Raw genomic sequence first — 22582 nt, 5'->3', positions numbered from 1 at the left:
AGTTATTTAACACTGAATGAGAACGAGTTGTTCAAATTACATTGCAATCATTTCAACCTATCCAATCAGGTTGCAGAGGTAAGAACATATATTTCTGTAAAATACATTTGCCCAGGAAATGTACTGCACAAATCTTTCCAGGTAACTCAGTGATGTACTCTAATAATAAAAAAAAAAGAACAAGGTGGGAAAACTAGAACTAAGTATGGTTGTGCTTAATTCTGTGTAATAATATACCACATTAAGAAACACCTAAAATTAATTTAAAATTGTAACCTTTTGAAATACATTTGCAATAGCTATTTTACTCTGCTTGACAATTCTGGAATCGTATTCTTGGTATAATTCTCCGCAAATAACTCAATACCAAAACTCTTCAGAATGACTACTATTCTAAAAGCGCAGCTCTGGCACCTCGAAGACTCTCAGTTACGAGCCAGTGTCTGAATGGGAATAAGTTCCATCCTACCTATAGCATCCAAAGCCACCTTTCCGAAAGTGAGAGCATAGAGGAGAATGCACAAATAGATTCCGGGTGTGTAATGTCTGTGCTGTGCAAGGGATATGGTATGGAAATGCACAATCCTTAGTTGCAGCGTGCAGCACGTTTTGGCATAATGTATGTATGTATGTAGCTTTTTGACCTGTTGGTTTTTCCAGTGCTTTTTACCGATGCTGTGCAACATCGGCAAAAAAACAGGAAAGCCAAACAAGCTAGCTCAAAGACCACTGCTAGTATTGATATCGTTCACAAGAGTTCTTTCAAAATGCTGTCGGTGGTGGAGAAATAAAACGCGTACTCTGCTGGATGATCACAAAAAAGAAGCACAAAATTTCATGGAACAGTTGTCATGAATGTAGCCTTATAGAGAACCATTCAAAGGAAAGGTTACGTTGGCACAAACTTAAGAGCAGCAATGTTTTGTCAAAAATGAAAAAAAAAAAATTTTCACATTGGAAAAAAAGACTTTAATTTCATGATGAAAGGACAGCAAAGAAAATTGGCCATCTACCACACAATAAAATCACTTTCGCTTAATACTCTTCACCTTCATCTTCTTCGCCCTCATAAGAGTCTAATCCCACCTCTTCATAATCCTTCTCCAGGGCAGCCATGTCCTGCCGGGCCTCCGAGAACTCTCGTTCCTCCATCCCTTCACCCACATACCAGTGGACAAAGGCACACTTCGCATACATCAGATCAAACTTGTGGTCCAAGCGAGCCCATGCCTCAGCAATGTCTGTGGTGTTGCTCAACATGCACACAGTATGCTGCACCTTGGCTAGATCCCCACCAGGCACCACAGTGGGAGACTGGTAGTTAATACCAACTTTAAAGCTAGTTGGGCACCAGTCCACAAACTGAATACTGCACTTGGTCTTTATTGTTGCAATTGCAGTGTTGACATCTTTGGGCACCACGTCGCCACGGTATAACAGGCAGCAAGCCATGTACTTACCGTGGCGTGGGTCACATTTCACCATCTGGTTTGCTGGCTCAAAGCAAGCATTGGTGATCTCAGCAACTGTAAGCTGCTCATGGTATGCTTTTTCTGCTGAGATGACTGGGGCATAGGTGGCCAGCGGGAAGTGGATACAGGGATAGGGCACCAAGTTGGTCTGGAACTCTGTGAGGTCAACATTGAGCGCACCATCGAACCGAAGGGAAGCTGTGATGAATGTCACAATCTGACTTATCAAGCGGTTGAGGTTGGTATAGGTTGGACGCTCATTGTCCAGGTTCCTGTGGCAGATGTCATAGATGGCTTTGTTGTCCGCCATGAAGGCACAGTCTGAATGCTCCAGGGTGGTGTGAGTTGTCAGGATGAAAATCTAAAGTAAAAGTTCTTGTCCAAAAATGCCGTCCAAATATGACACAAAGAAAGCACACAATCCAAATAACACCCATCTTAAGTGTTACTTTCTAACAGTCCTGGTTTATTAGCCATCAGCATATTGCATTCGAGGACTTTATGTTTCACTGTTTAAATAGTAAACATTATCTAAAAATCCTAGCATTTAAAGTGCTGGTAAAAGACTAGACTTAAAACCTAAAAACATGATATCTGACCACTTGGGAGCTATGGTACATGCATGCCAAGCATAGTGAGCAAAAAAACAATGGATTTGGCCCAAATGTCTGTACTGGGGTGAACGTTTGACATTGTTCAGCAATCCGTCCATCAATTGTTCTTTTAGAAAATTGGCATTTTCCTGCCTAGGTCAAAAATGCCTTTCACCCAGTACCTGGGTTCACCTGACTATTAATGACTCTCCTGTGGTGTAATGTGTATTGCTCTCAGACAGTGTACAATGGACCTGGGTGTGGAGAGGTGAGAGTCTTCCACACACGTTGGATGGGGAGAAGCTATGCCCATGTCCTGATTACACTTCAAAGGATATCCTGTATTTGTATCCATCACTTCTTGACTTCAGAAGAAGCCTACCCTTACACTGGCAGACGCAGGTCACATCTGGGCCTGCCTGCTCTGTGCTACACTAGCAAAGTTGGAGCCATAGCCAGGGGAAATGGAAGAACTGACCATGACCAGTAGAGTTAGACAAAGGGACGTCCTTCGCCCACAGGCTAGCACTAGGCATAGAAGGGGCATCCCCAGAATCTGAAATCATAACACTCCTAGACCTGAGAAGATGCAGAAAAACTGCCCAGAAACCCAAAAGTGACTCCAAAGATCAGTTGGCCAACCTATGTGTTGAGCTACAGGGACACAAGAAGCTTCCAGAGGCCTGTCCTGCTTTCCAGCTGACCAGACCCAACTAGACCAGACCTCGTCCCCTCTGCTTGCTTCTATAGGAGTGAGCCCTGACCCCCCAAGTTCTGTCCTCAAGGTCCTAGACCCTTGACTTGAGTCAAAGTGTACTTCTCCCAGCTTTGCCGCAGAGCGATGTAGAGACTCACATCTCTGCACAGCACATTGATGGAGCAAGGTTTCGTACGTAAAGAAACTTGCTCAAATTCAACCCTCTCGAAATAACATGTAATAATTTAACTAATGTGTTTTGTTTACTAATAATTGCCTTACATGACATTTACTTTATCTAGGGGAAGCTTTTAAATGTATTTTACTATCCAGTAACCAGAGTGACTAAAGATGGCTGCTGAAAATGCTGGAACTATTCTGCACATGCGTCAACTGCATCTGTGTAGTATTACGTTCTTTGCTTTCGGTGGGAACTCTTTGCAGCTGTGAACTAGTATTAAAGATGGCCACTTTGAACCTCACATGCTGATGCATATGGCTATGCTTAAACTAAACTTTGCATGTCTTGCTAATCTACTAATGCAATAGTTAAAATAACAAGCATTGGCATAGCCAATAGGTCTCGCATTTGGGACCTTATGAGTGTTTAGCCATGCAACAGTTGGTGTTGTTGCACCAAGCATATTCTGCTGCATAACTAAATACTTATACGGTCCAAAAAGCGAGACCTATTGGCTATGCTAATGCTTGTTTTGAAGGTTCTCCATAGACAGACCATATATCTGTAAAGCATTCCTAACAAATTGTAAACAAATTGTAAAAAAGTTATATAAAGACTATGGGGCTTCCACATGCACGGAAAATGACTACGTGAATCTGGTGCAGCCATAAATCTCTGTTTACTGATGAATGGTTGATTAAATGTTATATACATTGGAGTGTGTAAGTTTATATAAATTCAATGGACACTCGCTATCTCCCGTTTCAGACGACATGCCCCCTCATATGTCCCCCCTTATCTGGTGTATTCCTGCCAGCCCCAGCCCCCAATCATTAATTGTGTCATCATGCCTGGCTCTGCGCTGCTGCCTTTATGTCTCCCACCACACCTCACTTCCCCTCAACCCAACCCCCTTTACCTCCTTTTGGGAAGGCTGCTAGCTGCTGGCAAGGTGGGTGCTTTGCACAAACTGGGACTAGGTGACCCCCGCTCTGCCGGCTTCACGTGCCCGCCGATGATCTTATGCCGGCACTGAGCATGTGCAGTGCCAGAAGCCTCCATGCTTCCGTGTTGTCCAGAGCCTGGTAGGTGAAAGGTTAGCGTGAGACAGGGGCTTCCCCAGCCTGCACCTCACTGCATTCCTAGGCAACCGGCTCAGCGCAGCAGACTGCTGCAATTGGAAGAGAAAGATTGCATGTGACCAGTCACCAGAACCAAGGGAAGGAGGGTAACAGCGACGAGGCGAGTGTGACTGTCATCCACACACCACTCCCAGGGAGCCTATGCAAGGGCGGTCCACCAGAGGGATACTGGGAAATGAACAGGGTTCTCGACTAACCACATGCCACCGGGCCACTGTGTTTCATTTCATAGGTGTTCCTTTACGAAATAAACATATTCATGGGAATTGTAGTCCTGGGGCTTCCAATTAATCAAGAACGTCTGAAAACGATCACGCAAATTGTACTACTGGAGACATATCGTCCTGATGATTGACGTGAGTCATGTGGTATCCGTAGGATGTAAAACCAGCACAAGCGCGCGCCTTGCGGCAGCAGGGGTCGGGGCCTGCGCGATTCCCTTGCGGGAGCTTGCAGCAAGGTGCGATGATTGCGACCATATGGCGCAGCGCGCTCACGCGAGGGAATTGCCAGACATGCACGTGCATGTTTTTGCACCCAAAGCTGTGCCCATGGCTAAAGGTCTCTCTCCTATGCAGCGCATGCAAGCTGCATAGGTGAGACCTAAAAATATGGGATCAGAGTAGAAACCAGTGGTATAAAGTGCATTCATTTATATCTGTTTTCTAATATGTTCTTCTTTGACTTTATTATTAGTTCATATTTGGGCCTGGAGGGTGACTGAAATCTCCATCTTGAATGAGGGAATGCATGCGCCTGGGACACTGTCAAACTTCGAGCGGTGACATTGAAGCACTGCCAAATCTCATCTTACCAGCTTTGCGCCTGAGAACTTCATCTCTTGACACGGAGAGGCGAAGAAGAAATGGACAATTTTGAATACATTATAGATGAATTAATATGAAATGCGTGTGAATAAAGCATCGGAAAGTAAAATTAAGGGTGGGAACATGGAACAAATAAACTAAAGAAGATTACTTCACATTAGTATGGTGTGATGACCTCTCCCCATCCCATTGACAAATCGAATGAAGGGAATACATGAATATTGAAACTTCGGAGGAAGGTACATACACTGAGAATAGTATAACTAAGGTAGGCTCAGTCAGTTAGATTGTCTGACTTGTTACAGACCTGTCACTGACCCAACACTGCAGAAGAAGACAGCAGATGCCACGGAGATCAGAGGGCTGGTCGAGCACTCTGAAAGAAGAATCAGGAGATTTCTGAAGAACAATTAATCCATCTAGAAGTGGAAATCAATGAGAGTGGCACCAGAGTGGGGTGTAGCACTGGCGTTGCACTTAGAAGAGGTTACCTGTCCTATCCTGCACCTGTCCTGATCTGTTGGCTCCTGTATAGTCGGAAGCCCCCTTCTCCAGCCCTTGGCCAGAGGTTGGTCCTCGCACCATTCGAGGTAAATATAAATCTGTGTGGTATGTCTTTGTACCGTTTCCTTTTCCACCCATCCCAGGTACCAATGTTATGAGATTTTACTAAGCCTTTACTTAAATCATTCTTTTTGACATGTATTGGCATTTGACTCACAAAATTATTGCATAGCTAAAAGTTTTAAAACTCTCCTGAGTCTGTGGTCATTCAAAAGAAATTGAAGGTAAATGTTAACTAATACCTATTATGCTTACAACCTGATCTATCAACCAGAGGAAATAAAGAGCTAAAAGAATAAAGGTATTGGCAAGAAATAGTGTACAGGTATAAGTCATTGAAAATTCTTGATTGGCAGTAGGGTGATTATCAGCCTATTGAATGTGTGTTCATGGGCCCAGGTGGGTATGATATTTTAGAAATAACCCAAGCTGCTAATCCTGCGCCATCAGTATTTCTTGGTAGTAGAGCTATGTGAGGTTTTAGTTAAGATAGGTAGTTAGTCGCATATTTGAATATTGATTTATGTATTAACCAAAACCCGTTTGTATTGTTTCAAGTTGTCTAGAAGTCCCCGTGGATATTGAATAGCGGGTGGTAAATGGAAGCCACACTGCAGTGAGGTTACTGGCCTTGATGAAAAAAGTATGAAAAGTTCGGTAGAACTTGAAGCACTAATTAGGGATTATTTTCTTGTATAAAAGATAAAAGTGAGAGTGACTGGTAGCAAAGGAGTTCGCTGGTGAAACTTTGATCTTATATCACCTAGAAAGGGTAATGCTGAAGGAGTAGCAGGCTCTTTGATGCTTGAGTGAAGAGTAAGCGGAAGAGGTTTTACTAGTAGTGTGTGAAGGGTAAACGGAAAGGTTTTACTCGTAGCAAAAGAAATTGACTTCCCTTCAAATGTAGTCAATCAGGCATAGTAGCGAATGTATTTATGTTATTAATTAATGAATACGCAAGTAAAATTGAAAGAAATTGAAGTTTGCATTACCTTGCAAAGGAGGGGTCAGTTGCGGGTGCTGCACTGACGTCATTAAGAGCCGCGCTGGGATTGGTAGAAACAGCAGGTGTGTAGCCGAGGTAAAATTGTATAATTGTAAAGCAGGGGTGAGCCAGGAGGAGTGACATTGATGTCACAGAGTAGCAGCACAAGCCTTGATTAAATAATTTAGTAAAAACAACGGTGATTGGTCATCAAAATAAAAGACGCGCTGGCATTGGAGAAGCATTAGAGTAGAAGTAAATAATTGATTAGTTGCCAAAATAGAATTCACAGTATTAATAGATAGCTGAAAATATATGTGGAGCCTCGATCCAACTATAATAGGGTCCCATCCAGATAGAAGATTTATAGGTTTTCCCACAAGCAGTACATTAGAGGGAAACCAAGTACCATGTACGGAGAGAAAAGGAAAATTTCATTTATCCAGAAGATCAAAAATGATTTAAAAAAGGATAAACCCATTAAAACTAGAGAAGGAATTATTATTCCTCCCCCGAATACACCATCATATATGATGATAGAAAGAGGTTATCAAACTTGTGTCTGGTTAGAAAGAAAATTGGATAGAGTACACAAAAGATGATGGAATATTAGCATTTCCTGAGAACAGAACATTTAATGGGAGAATTTTGCACAATTTATGAACTCGCATTAATGAATTAGAACCAAGGCCTAGATTAACTCAGTATGAATCTTTAGAAGAATGGGAGACTGAGGCATTTGAGCGAAACAGACCACGATGTGACAGGAACTTGAGTAAATTGTATCCCAGATTCCCTCGTGAAACGCGAGTTAAACAAATGAAACAATGGAGACAGGCCATTGTAGTAGAAGGGTTATATTCTGTACTGACCACAGAAGAAATGACTGGAAGTAAATGTACAGAGAAAACAAAGCATTTAATGACTGGTAGTGGAGATTCAAAGATGATTATTTTGAGGATATATTAATGAAAATCCTCCATCCTATCGAGAAGAATTACATAGAAATATCCCTAGTGCCCTGCTTCTGAAAAAACCCTTAGCTCCACAAGTTTACAATGGAAAGGGTACTTCATGAAAAAGAAAGAGAAGCAATAAATAAAAATAGAAGTGAGTACATTCAGAAAATAACTCAGTTAAGTACAAATCTTAAAGCACTAACAATACCAGTAACTATAGGTCCTGCCGTTCCCTTATATGGGGATAAGCCAAACTGTCCTAAAACTCCTGTTCTGACTACACCGATCACACAACCAAGGAAGGAAAAAATAATAGTTGATGATCAAGCAAGTGAGTGTGAGTCAAAAATTTCTCTAATGGATTTGCCTATAAGAGAAACAATAAATGATTCATTTAGAAAAGTTGCACCTGGGTGCTCAAAAGAAGTACAGATAGATACACCCACAGGAATAAAAAGTGCTACTGTGGTAACCCCAGAGGAGATAGAAAGATGGACACAAGATATAGAAAAGCCAAAATCGCAACCAAAGATATTGGAAATATTTAATTTACGAGTAGAGTTAGAAGAAATAATTGCTGGAAATGTGAGAATGGAAAGATTAAATACTTTTAGTGAAGAAGAGTTATTATTCATATGCATAAATATCACCCGAAATACGAAAATATTTAATGAAAAATTTATGAGTTTGGCTGCAGAAATGGGAATCGACATAGGTAAATCAAAAGTATTGCAGAAACCATATAGAGCAGAATTCTCTGACATGAATGTGTCAGGGAGAAAGTTACAGATAAAAGAATTATTGACATTGTTACAAAAATGGGGAGACTTCGATAGATGGAAAGCTAGATGGACAAAAAAAAAGGGGAAGCTCAGGCAAATAGAACAACATCTGAGTAATGAAAGAAGCAGAAAAGGTTGAGAGATTGTGCCCTATGAGAGAAGTCCTGGGAGGAGGTTATGTACATGTCCCATGGACCCGACAAGGTATTTTATCATTTACAAATGATTTCCCAAACTTTAAGAGAAAACCGGTAGAATGGTACAGGCAAGTTGAAAGGATTGTGATGGTTTTGAAAGTTCTGCTAAAGGTTTTAGATGGCTTGTTTGACATTGTGGTTCCTGCTGATTTATGGGCAGAATGTTAAATCACTGTAGATTGGCCTAATGATGAGTACCCAAGAGATCCAAAAACAGGAGCCCCGTCAGAAGATGTAATGAAAAAATATCACCAAGTAATCACTTATTTGAAGTGAAAGATTCCCCCCAAAAGAAACTGATTGGATAAAAATTGACAGGACTACCAAAGAAAAAGATGAGTCGGTACATGCATATTTTGAGCGTCTTTTACAGGTGCTTAAGCAGTACAGTGGGTTTGAAAACATTCAAGCAGCACCCGCCGCAATGTTACATATTGAGGATGTGACCGCCAGGGTGGCGGTCACATCCTAATTGCACTGGAGGGAACGCCGCAGCCCCTGCTGACGTTCCCTCCACCTCGGGGGTCGCAGACGGACGCAGGTCCGTCCGCGATCCTAATCGGCCCTTAAGTACCAACATGTGTGCAGACATACAGGAAGAACCCTTAAATAATGCAGAACATGAGCTGTTTGGAGATGGCTCATGTATGCGCCACGAGGGAGGAGGATTGAGCGCTGCTTATGCTGTATGCACATTGGCTGGAAAAGTCAAAGCATCCTATTTACCAGGAGTCAAGTCTGCACAAATAGCTGAATTGGTGGCTTTAATTAAAGCTTGCAAAATTGGGAAGAATTGTAGAGTGACCATTACACAGTCAGTATGGTTACGGGGTTGTGCATGATTTTGGCTAGCTCTGTATGCAAAGGGATTTCATGACTTCTTCAGGCTCCCCTATTAAAAAATGGACATTTTGTAAAAGAATTGATTGAAGCAATTCAATTGCCAAAAGAAGTGGTTGTGATCAAGTACACTGCTCACCAATCAGGAAATGAGAAGTGACAGCTGGTAATTGTTATGCTGACCAAGTTGCCCAACATTGTGCTAAATAGAAAATAGCAGTAAACAAGAAAATTGATGCATGTGGAACCAGCTGACAACTTATGCTGCTTGGGGTATAGGAACATGGGAGGAAATGATAGAATTACAAAATGAAGCAGAACCCAAAGAGAAGGAGGAATGGGAAAAATAGGTTGTCAGAGAAGGGCTGAGGATGGTGTGTGGATTTACTTAGATGGAAGACCTGTGTTACCTGACTGTATGCAAATACCAATCATTAGGATGTATCAAGGAGACACACACATAGGCAGAGATGCAATGATTATACTGTTTCTACAAGATTGGTTCAACATGAGGTTCAGGAATGTTGCAGAGAGTCTTTGCCAGATATGCTTAATTTGCCAATAAATGGACTCAGGCAGGAAAACTGTAGTTTGTCCAGGAAATATTGGGAAAGCAGAGGGTCCATTTATAAGACTTTAGGTTGATTTCATTCCGTTACCTGCTTGTAGAGGATTAAAATATGTACTTGTCATTGTTTTTTTGTTTTCAAAGTGGCTGGAAGCATACCCAACCAGGAGAAATGACAGCTTGACAGTGGCCAAACTTCTATTGAGGGAACTCATTCCTCGGTTCAGTTTTCCAGTAACTATTGAATCAGAAAGAGAGTCTCATTTTAATAATGAAATCATGCGATTAATTTGTGAAGCATTTAAAATTGAACAAAAATTGGACTGTGCATACCGTCCAGAGGCTTCTGGAGTGGTAGAACAAGTAAATGGCATAAACAAGCCAAGACTGGGAAAGTTGTGTGCCTCCATCCCACTGAAGTGGCCTGATGCTCCTCTTGTCCTGATGGAACTCCGAACAATCCCAGACTAAAACACAGGCTTGAGTCCCCATGAGATACTCATGGAAAGGGCAATGAGGCAAGCATGTATACCAGGACACAGGCTGTTGAATATATCTGATGATTTGGTACTGGAGTATTGCAAAGAGTTGGCTGACAAAGTGCGTTCTATCTCTCACCAGGTTAGGTAAGACACTGTTGCCAGGCAGCCGAACCCAGTGCATGATAGGAATCCTAGTGACTGGGTAGTAGTGAAAGATCACACCCGAAATTTGTGCCTAGCACCAAGGTGGGGAAAGCCACATCAGGTTATATTGGTTACAACAACAGCTGTAAAATGTGCAGGTCTGCCTAACTGGATACATGCCAGCCACACAAAGAGGATACCAACACCTGACGAAACAGAATCACAACAAACTCAAGTGGTTGAAAGGGCTGATGGTTGTATAGCTGAAGAATCACAGGAAATAGATTCTGAAGTAGCTGATCAAGAACAACCTAGCGCTAGTCAGGACAAATGGATCCCAATAGTGGACATACCTGAAATCATTGTAAGAACAAGAAGTCAAACCAGGTTAGAAAGACAGAGTGATAGTGAGGACGAGACAGGAATAGAAGAACACACTCAGATTACAGAAAATAAAGCTAACATCAAATCAGAGGAGGACCAGATAAGGAAAGACCAATGCACTCAGACAGAAGCGAAAAGAAGCAACATTTGTAAGTCTGATGAGGGACAGATAGGTACTAGAGAAAATGCCCTGGCAGAAGCCAATCGAGAAATCATAAGACCTGAGCATGACCAGTTAGGTGTCATAACCCACCAGAGTTCAGAGTTCAAACAGACAAGAGTAACACCTTAGAATGCACCCAGCAGGTTAGTTACTTACAGTTTTGAGCCACCTATATGCGCTGCCAAGACTGCTCTTATTTGTGTTACCCATAACCCATGTTTGGTGCCAAAACTACTCATGCTTGTGTAAATCACAGACTTCTCATACAATGTTTGCCTAAACCAACTATGCATATATTTTCCACCTAATCTTGACTCACAGTTTAATGTATTTTCTTGTTTCTTGTTTATTGCCCATTGATGCCCCTTTGCATGACATCGAGGTAATTCTCTGCTTGTTGTGTTTAGAGTGCGTTACTGTCCATTGATGTCCCTTTGCATGACATTGAGGTTATTTCCTGGTTTGTTGTGTTCCGTTTTGCTCCGCGCTCTGAAACACACGTGGGAAATGTGTTCAGACGTGGCCACCGTCTTTCGCCTCTGCACGTATAAAAAGGGACCGCGCCCTTCCCCTGATGCGGATTATCCTGTGATCGCGGTTCGAGTCTGCTGTGTCCCAAGGAGCCCTTCATCTCCGTCACGAAAATCCGTAGGAAGGTTCAGGTATTTCTTTAGAAGCATAGAGGTAAGGAACTAATAATTCTTTGTCATTTCAATGTAGTTATAGTTTAAATAGCAATTCAAGTCTAATTAAGGTGAATTTCTGGTACAAGGACTAAATACCAATTTGCATAGTTTATATTGTCATGCGAACTTCTGGTACATGGACGGAATTTGCATACCTTTCAGCCTCAGAATAGAAACATAAACCCTGCGAACTTTTGGCAAAAAGAAACTCTTACACGACCTATGGACATTGAAACTGTTTACAAACTTATAAGAAACCACAGATATTTTGTGAAATGTTAAGCTAATCCTTTGTATTTACCACTTGGCATGTATATGTGAAAATGCTAAATTAATCCTTTGGATCTACCGCTTGGCATGTATATGTGATTAATATACAAACCATTATTGTGCTAAGGTTCTTTGAATAGTTGGTGAATGTTAAACCAGTAAGATAGTAATTGTATCTTGATCTTTATTTTAAAAGGTAGCATTCAGTGAAGAATTCATCTGAAGACAGAAGTACTAACATACAATAAGATTGTGGATTGCTGCAGTTTCTATAGTTTCAGATCTCCCTCTCCGCAGTACCCTCCCTTCCCTTCCCCTCGTCTGGCCATCCTGATACTCTGTATTTCATATTCAGAGTCGGGGCTGCCTGAAGGTGGGCTGGGCTAACTTGAGGGTACTGCTCCTGAGGAACTTGAACTTTGACATTAGGTAAAGAAAAACAAGTTCAGGAAGAAGAAGGAAAACAAAGTCAAAGCAAAAAAAATCCTGAACAGGGTCAGAATAGGGTAGAAGAACACATCCAGGCAGAAACGGCAAAGATGATAAACTCGGGACAAGGTCAGATAGAAAGGAGTTCTGAAGACGGAAATAATAGAATTGTGCCACAATTCAACGAACACCAAGGAGCACTTGAAGAAACTGAAAGCACAGTGCCAGCTAAAAGACGCAGAAAAGGTGATACTTGGCCTAGCATTATCAAGAGACTGAAATATCGCTTTAAGACAATAAATGAAGAACCTGACCAAGTAAATGAAGTAACAAGTCAATCTGGACCGTCCACTGAAAAGCCAAGAAGGAAAAGTCCACGATTGCAAGGACTGAATAATAAATTCAAGGGTCCTGAATGGACATATGTAATTCTTGAAGATTTCGAGAATCTGGAAATAAGTGGAGAAAGTGATGAAGAAATAAATGTTGATCGAATAGACGAAGAAGTGAGACCAACTTGAAGGAAAGAAATTCCCTAGGTTGTATCCTGTACAAAATTTAAAAAGACGGGGAACATTTCCCAGTCCAAAATGGCTGACAAATGAGTTGCTGGAAAACCGAAATGGAATTGTATAGAAAGATGCTGTAAAATGTGTATATGTAGTATATTTTTAGTACTTATAATATGGTTAGGACTGAAAATAGCCATTCCCTATCTAATGACTGAAAGTAAACAAAAATAACACTAGAGCACATGGAAAGGTAGCTAACATTAAGCAAGATAGAGTAGAATTAGAAGCACCAGATGAGACAGATTTACATCACAGCGTATTTAAAAATAATACAGATTTAAATGTTTTTGCTAACCTGCTAGTACACTATGTAGAAACCATGAAAGTTAGCAATTGTTACGTGTGTATGAAAATACCAACATCAGTAGCAGAAGAAGTAACATATCATCATTTGCCATTGACATATGGTATTTCATGTAGTTTTTTAGCTAGTTTATTTTATAAAACTGGAAAGTTACAATATTATTATTCTAATGTAGATGTGATTTTCTCTGAAATTCCTTTCAGGAAAAACATGAACCCCGTCCTTAGCAGTAGAGATTCACAATTCATGTGTGAATATTTCCTAACTATGTAGACAGTAGATATAGCTGAAGCACATAAGCACAATCTAAAATGTAAGCTACATGAAGAAGAAAATATATTTTTGAATTTAGTAGAGAAAAGAAGACAGGATTTCCAGAAAAAGGATATTGAACCGAAACATCAGACCTAAATGGGCTGAGAGGGAAGACTTTATTGCAACTGGCTAGACTCATGCTGCTATGTCCATGTACCTTGAAAAGAAAGGTAAAATCTGTCTCAACAGGTTAAAAACAGAGTATAGAAGGCAGAAAAACATAAAAGTGTCAAAGGGTCTAAACGGTCTGTGTGTGGTTCATTGAACTAATAGAACAGTGTCAACTCATCTAACAGTGATAGGGAATATTGGTGGATACCAGTGATCACTCACAGGATATCCATCAGTCACCACACGGAACCGCCCTTCATCATTTGGCATTCCTGTTGGCCACAAAAATTGGTACACCACTGGCTCAAACGGGGGGTCAGTTGGTATAACCTCCCAGGAGTCAAGTGATGGCCAAAAGTGGTAGAGTGTCACAAACTACCCATCAATTGAATTAGTGGGTGATTGATTTGCAGTGCTGTGAGAAAAGGTGTGTGAAAAAGTGAGTGAAAAGTATAAAATTGGGTGAGGGAGCAGAAATAAGACAACTTTATTAGGTTCTATGCTCGCTCCACCAATATTAAAAAAGCAGCATAGGTAGATTTAACAAATATCTACTCTGATGTAAAGATGGTCAACATGTTTCAGCAATATACTAGGGACTAAAGAGTCCATTGCTTTCATCAGGACCGGTTTGTAATAAGATGCTACTGCAATTAGTGAAGTGAAGGATAAAAATCAGTGACAGAATATTAGCATTGCTGCAACATGAAAAAAGATCACCTGGTGCTGTAGGTGTATTCCTTTGTTTGCAGAAGATATATTTGTCACTACAAGACAAGAAGAAAAGACACAGACTAATACATGTAAAATGACCACATACATATAGACTGAGCATCATGTTTGTATTGCACATTGAACAATATTCTTGATTTTATCACACATTGGTTTCTCATTTTCTACACATGTGGACATATAAATATGATGTTCTCATGTTGCTGAATTACTCCATCTTACCATTATAGTTGGAGTAAATGGCTCCACCCCGCCTGGCAATGGCTCAGGACACGAGGGAAGCACCGCTCTTGGAAAGGAAGCAAGAAACAAACACACAAGAATGTAATTGCCTCTTAGTCCAACAGTAAATAAAGCACATAGAAGGTACCTACAAGGAAATGACCCGTATGGAGTTAATCTGGGTCCATTGGTGTTTTTGAAATTACCCTGGCGGTAAAATAATGGACCATACTAGATACATCATAGACGTATCTATTAACGAGAGATATTTCATGGAGCTATTTAATGACATAGTCACATTTACTCTGGGATTGTGTATCGTTTAGAAAATTGCCTGCTTAATAGTAAATGCGCCGAGGTATCGCCATTATCCCACATTGATGTTGCTCGTGGCATTTAGGATAAACAAAGTAAATCTCGGCGTCCTAGGTGTCAGAGTAGCAGGTAACCCAGCGAAATAATGATTAGCGTGTGAGGGACGTCTGCCAGCGTTGGTAACCTCGTTTAAAAAAAAAAAAGGGGGGCTAAAGGCTCGCTCTCGGCTTACCTCTCCGTCGGTACCCCTACACCTCCATCTGAACCAGTTGGGGAGGTGCCGGATCGGAGACGGGAAAGTATTTTTAAACTATGTCTTGATTGGTCGGCCGCGGTCACCTGACCGGGTCGTCCAATCAGGGCTGTTGTTGCTGCAAGTTCTCATTAAGACCGATACTTCGTAATGATAGGTGGTACAGCGATCACGTGATCGGAATAGCTGATCACCTATTGGGCAGTCGTCTTATGGCTGCTAGGGAATGCCGATAAACAAAAAACAAAAACAAAAACAGCCACGATATATATGTAATCATGATGTTGCTACATATCTCGGCTCTGATCTAACCACCATTACGAAAGGTTGCACGGCGCTCATTTGATAACAGGTCATGGATTGATGACCTTGCACGTACCAAGCGCCAATTGCTCCATAGATTGTTCTGTATGAGGAGCAGTTCAATAGTGGTTTAGCATAGTTATGTCCAGTGAGTATTATCTCTCATATGGTTTTATTGGCCTCTTGATGGCAATCTCATATATATCAGATGGAATATATTGAATCATATGAGAATCCACCAGGGAAGGTTTTTTCTAAGGTTGCTATCATACGTACACCCCTAGACTATAAGGGTTATTTTGAACAGAATTGTGTCATCAATGATCTTTTTTCATGTTGCAGTAATGCTAATATTCTGTCACTGATTTTTATCCTTCACTTCACTATTTGCAGTAGCATCTTATTACAAACCGGTCCTGATGAAAGCAATGGACTCTTTAGTCCCTAGTATATTGCTGAAACATGTTGACCATCTTTACATCAGAGTAGATATTTGTTAAATCTACCTATGCTGCTTTTTTAATATTGGTGGAGCGAGCATAGAACCTAATAAAGTTGTCTTATTTCTGCTCCCTCACCCAATTTTATACTTTCACTCACTTTTTCACACACCTTTTCTCACAGCACTGCAAATGAATCACCCACTAATTCAATTGATGGGTAGTTTGTGAAACTCTACCACTATTGGCCATCACTTGACTCCTGGGAGCTTATACCAACTGACCCCCCGTTTGAGCCAGTGGTGTACCAATTTTTGTGGCACCCAGGAATGCCAAATGATGAAGGGCGGTTCCGTGTGGTGACTGATGGATATCCTGTGAGTGATCACTGGTATCCACCAATATTCCCTATCACTGTTAGATGAGTTGACACTGTTCTATTAGTTCAATGAACCACACATAGACCGTTTAGACCCTTTGACACTTTTATGTTTTTCTGCATTCAGTTAGGGAATGTGTCTCTGTTTGGTCTTTAAAAGTCCCTCAGGCCCTTCCCCTACCTTTTTGTTTCTTTAAAAACAGAGTATAACAATATATTTATTGGTTCTAGTGAATGTGAGCAACATTTTCTAATAATTGGGGGTTGGGGTTTTAAAGATGGTATTTCCTGTAATCTTCTATGTTTGTGGAAATAAGGCTTATTTTAAGCTGCCTGAATCCTGGTATGGGAGTTGCTATTTCGGATTAGTATTCCCAAAGGTGTACCATGTAAAAAGAATCACTGGAAACTATGAAGAATATAACCGACTAACACGTAAGAAAAGGGCTAGTTTTTCAGAAATTGTAGGAGATAAATTTAGTGCATTGATACCTTCAGTGGGAGTATTTCTGAATGCACAAAGAATCTGTAAATTATCAACAGTGGTGGATCGCTTATCAACTGCCACTGCTGGAGGATTTTATTGATCAATACCAAATTAGTTGTGGTGAGATCTATGGTTTTGCAAAATCGACTTGGTCTTGACATATTATTGGCAAAAGCGTGCAGAGAGTCTGTAAAATGTTGAAGACGCAACATTGTTGTACCTACATACCTGACAAAAGTGTTGAAATTGGGAGATGTGTCAAAAACATCACACATTTGGAAGAAGCATTGAAACCACTGGAAGTTGACAGTGCATGGAAGAAGCTAACTGATGGTATTTCTTCTATAGGTAGTTGGTTCTCTAATGTAGGGAAAAGCATTGTAGGAAAAATACTGCTGCCAATAATAGGTATAACTTTATTAGTTTTAACAATAATGAGTTGGTGCAAATGCTGCAGGAAAATAAAATTTTATGAAGTGAATGAGAAAGGAAAGAAAAGAAAATATGATGAAATTCAACTTGAAGAAATAAAAGGAGATATTTACAAAAAAATGAAAGGTTTTCAAAAGAAAAGAGGAAAAGGAAATTACAAAGTGATTGAAGAAATAGAAATGGGAGATTGCTTAAGTTGGTATCTGGTTTAGTAATTAGTGATGGCATAGAATGCCATCAAAGAGGGGATTGATGGAGCAAGGTTTCGTATGTAAAGAAACTTGCTTGAATTCAACTCTCTCGAAATAACATGTAATAATGTGACCAACCTGTTTTGTTTATTAATAATTGCATTACACAACATTTACTTTATCTAGGTGAAGCTTGTAAATGTGTTTTACTAACCAGTAACCCGTGTGACTAAAGATGGCTGCTTAACCCGCAGGAACTCTTCTGCGCATGTGTCAACTGCATCTATGTAGTATGACGTTCTTTGCTTTTAGTGGGAATTCTTTGTAGCTGCGCACTAGTATTAAAGATGGCCGCTTTGAACCTCACATGGTAATGCAAATGGCTATGCTTAAACTAAACTTTGCATGTCTTGCTAATCTGCTAATGCAATAGTTAAAATAAAAATATGGGATCAGAGTAGAAACAAGTGGTATACAGTGCATTAATTTATTTCCGTATTCCAATATGTTCTTCTTAGACTTTATTATTAGTTCGTATTTGGGCCTGGAGGGTGACTGAAATCTCCAACTTGAATGAGTGAACGCATGCGCCTGGGACACTGTCAAACTTCGAGCTGTGACATTGAAGCACTGCCAAATCCCATCTTACCAGCGATGCGCCTGAGAACTTCGCCTCTTGACCCGAAGAGGGGAAGAAGAAATAAACAATTTTGAATACATTGTATATTAATTAATATAAAAAGCGGGTGTGAATAAAGCATGGGAAAGTAAAATTAAGGGTGGGAACATAGAACAATGAAACCAAAGAAGATGACTTCACATTAGTATGGTGTGATGACCTCTCCCCATCCCATTGACCAATCGAATGAAGGGAATAGATGAATATTGAAACTTTAGAGGAAGGTACATACACTGAGAATAGTATTACTAAGGTAGGCTCAGTCAGTTAGATTGTCCTACTTGTCACAGACCCAACACTGCGGACGAAGACGGCAGATGCCACAGTGATCAGAGGGCTGGTCGAGCACACTGAAAGAAGAATCGGGAAATTTCTGAAGTACAATTGATCCATCTAGAACGGGAAATCAATGAGAGTGGCACCACAGAGGGGTGTAGCGCTATTGTTGCACTTAGAAGAGTATCTGTCCTATCCTGCACCCATCCTGATCTGTTAACTCCTGTATAGTTGGGAGCTCCCTTTTCCAGCCCTTGGCCAGAGGTTGGTCCTCGCACCATTCTAGGAAAATATAAATCTGTGTGGTATGTCTTTGTACCATTTCCTTTTCCGCCAATGCCAGGTACCAATGTCATGAGATTTTACTAAGTCTATTTCTTTACTTAAATCATTCTTTCTCTTTGAAAATTTGGTGTTTGACATGTATTGGCATTTGACTCACAAACGTATTGCATAGATTAAAGTTTTAAAACTCTCCAGAGTCTGTGGTCATTCAAAAGAAATTGAAGGTTAATGTCAATTAATACCTATTCTGCTTACAACCTGATCTATAGACCAGAGGAAATAAAGAACTAAAAGAATAAAGTTATTGGCAAGAAATAGTGTACAGGTATAAGTCATTGAAAATTCTTGATCAGCTGTATGGTGATTATCAGCTTATTGAATGTGTGTTTATGGGCTCAGTTGAGTATGAGGTTTTAGAAATACCACAAGCTGGTAATCCTGCGCCATCACACAGCTCCTCATCAGCAACTTCACAGAATCTGACACAGAGTGCCCCAGACAGAGCCTTGCATCACAGCATCCTGCAACTCCTAATTAGTGTCTTCTTCGGATCCAAGACAGAGCCCTGCATCACAGCACTGCATAGCTGCTGATCGATGGCTTCACCGGATCCAACTCAGGGCAGTGCAAAACCTCGCAGTGCATCATTATGCCGCTCCTGATCGTTGGCTTCAAATGCCCTGATACAGAGCTGTGGTGAGCCTTGCATTGCAACACCAAGGACGTAAGATACAACTCCTAGTAGGCCCAACATGGTTCCGTACCCAGCCCATGCTCCAATGCGGTCAGTTTAAACTTTTGACCTTGTCCTGATAGGGCACGACCAGATGCCCACATTTTGCACTTCACACCTCTTGGCCCTATTTATACATTAAACTTTCAAAACTCTTACCTCTGGTTCTGCTAGTTGGTGTCATTTTATTTATTAAAATATTCTCTGTTGTCTAAATTGGTATGGGATTCTTCTTTTGTTGTGTTTTCACTTTGTTACTGTTTGAGTACTGCACAAATACTTTGCACATTGTCTCAAAGTTAAGCCTTTGTGCCAGGCTACCAAAGGGTTAAGCACAGGTTTAGTTAGTGACTTTTTAATGTTTTGTCCTGACAAGGATAACATAATTTCTTTCACCTCTAATAAACTAGTTTTACATAGTACATAATTTTGCAGGGTTTTTTGTTTCTCATTGCTATAAGTAACATGTTAGTTGTAATAAAGTTCTGGACCTAGTGTTATGAAAACCCATAATACCGTGAAGCTGCTTTCTTGGACCAAAGGTGTGATGCTGATGATTACCTAAATTAAAAAAAACGGAACTTTATACAAGTACATCACTAGAAAAGAGTTCACAGTGTCTTCACGGCTCATGAGGGCCAAATGTCAAGTGTAAATGATGAGCTTATCAGTTAGGAATAGTTCACCAGAGACAATGGTCAGGTGTGAGAAAGCAGCGGGGGCCATGGAAAGGCATCTCATACAGTCTGGGATCAGGAAGGGTGTATTATCTGGATTCCAGCAGACCCGTACACATACTGCCAACATACTGTGTAAATAAAGGAGAGAAAGATCCATTAGTGTTGCGTTGCAAATAAGTCAGCAGACAGCATACCATTCAGAGGTAAGGTATTTATTGATTTACCATCTGAAACGCCCCGGTTACTTCCTGGCCAGAAGTCAACTGACCAGAATGGAACATTACTTTGAATCACGGCCGTCATGTGGAACCCAGAGACAAAGGGATTCCACATGCAACTTGAAACAAGCATAGGTTAATCACAACACATCTTTTCTTCACAATCAAAAACAAGACTATAATAAACCAAAAGGGAAAGAGGTAAGAGAAAACTGGGCATGGAATAAAAGATTGTAAGGAACCTGAAACAATCAAAAACAATGAAACAGGATACATAAGACAGGTAAGAGGTCAAAATACATATTGATCAAGATACACTGGGCACTGAATAAAAGACTATAAGGAACCTGAAAGAAAGAATGATGAAACAGGATACCTGAGAAAGGCAAGAGGTCACCATATATAGTCATCAAGATACACAGGGGTTTTACGTTCTTTGGTTTGTCTCTCTTCAGCACCCACGCAACTGTTTGGTCCTTCCCTTGGGAGAACAACAGTGTCTGAGGTGGTTCCCTGAACGCTCGCCCCTTCCCCCTGGTCGTGACTGGAGGAAGGACCTATGCTACTGGCAAAGTTTATATCTTTTATAAACAAGGAATCATGCACAGCTTCCTCATACCCTCACAAACACATACCACCTTTCTGATACAAGGCAACTCTACGTTTGTTCCAATGTTCTCCATTCTCCAGAATCATGTAAAAAGCACAAGATCGCTTAACCTTAAAAGGACCCCTGAATTTAGTAAGCCCTTCTGGTACTCTTCCCACCTTGACTTTCACCCAATCTCCAACCACAATCCTTGTTTTCTTGGCAATGTCATCAACCGTTGCTCCATTGTTAATGAAACACTCCTTCAACCAGCCTGGCACCAAAATACCACCAGGGACACATCCTCTCATCACTTCAAAAGGGGACTTACCCAACGAGTCCTGTACAGTTATGCAAAATGCCCACATCATCTACTCAACAGCTTCTTTGACATCCTGATTGGCGACACAAGCCATCTGAATGACCCCCTTGACAAGCCTGTTGGCCTTTTCCACTATACCATTACCCTGAGGGTTGTACAATGAAGTACACCGATACCACTATGAACCAAAAACTCTTCCATGGCCTTGGAGGTGTACGTCACCAGAACAGAAGGAACACCTTCTTCATGAAACACTTTTGTCAATGCACGAATGGTGGTATTCGTAATGATGTCAGTTATGAATTATACACCCAACCACTTGGAATAAGAATCTACACAAACCGTAGCAAACTTAGATCACTGCATACCTCAGACATAGGCCCAATGAAATCGCAAGCAAACAGTGTGCCAAGGTAAACCTGGGTTGTTAATGTGACCCATGATAGATTGGTCACCAACTCGAAGACGTTTCTCACTTTCCTTACACACAACGCACTTAACAACCCAATCCAATACTTGAGCATCCATACCGGGGCTTCAGAATTGTGGTTTAAGACATCCCTGGGTCAGGCTTTGTCCCAAATGTCCTGAATGAGCCATTGCTACCAACTTTTGCCTCACACTCACAGGAGGCACAAACTCACCCCTCATTAGAATATGGCTCCCACATGTAGTCAACTCATCCACCAACTTAGAAAAAAGTTGCAATGAACTGGGTACACAACTCTACCCTCCATTTACCTGAAATCTCGATGCTCATAACATCTTTAAGCGTGAGGTCTTCGTCCATAGCTTGGCATCAATCCTCCTTTGTGATAGCCCCTGCACACCCCCAACTACATCCTGCACAGACACAACTGAATTTTCGTTTTCACGTTCATCCACTGCAGGGCCTTGAACCACCTGCCAATTCAAACAAAGACAAGACAATCTGCCTGCACATTCTTTCATCCCTGGATATGCTCATTCTCAAAATTATACTCTTGGAGTCTGGTAGCAAATCTCGCCAGCCTCTCGCACTACCAGGGAGAAGGATTTTAATGAGAGGCTTATGGTCAGATCTTAAAACAAGGCGAGGGCCCCACAAATATGTGCATAAGTATTCGACACCCCAAGCAGCAGCCAAAGCTTCCCTTTCAATGACAGAATCATTTATTTCAGTTTCTGTCAAAGTGCGGAAGCAAAGGCTATTGTTTTTTCACCATCACATTGTTTTTGTGAAAGTAAGGCATCCAACCCTGTAGCACTGACATCAACTGTCACAATGGATTTGAGTTTGATGTCAAAAGGTACAAATATGTCCGCCTCACAAATTTCTTTTTTTGTATGTGCAAAACACATTTCCTGTGCAGAAGACTTTTCAAAATGTTTCCTTTCTT

The 22582-nt window shown here is 40.9% G+C and overlaps 1 pseudogene; it reads right to left on the bottom strand.

The window, feature by feature from the left end:
* Positions 1-1011: 1011 nt before the first annotated feature.
* On the bottom strand, positions 1012-21192 carry LOC147724434 (tubulin alpha chain pseudogene; annotated as a pseudogene).
* Between the last annotated feature and the right edge of the window lie 1390 nt (positions 21193-22582).

Source organism: Lissotriton vulgaris, chromosome 4_1, assembly GCF_964263255.1.
Source record: "Lissotriton vulgaris chromosome 4_1, aLisVul1.2, whole genome shotgun sequence".
NCBI lineage: Eukaryota > Metazoa > Chordata > Amphibia > Caudata > Salamandridae > Lissotriton > Lissotriton vulgaris.
The sequence above is the reverse complement of the archived record's forward strand: the minus strand, read 5'-3'. Positions and strand labels throughout refer to the sequence as shown.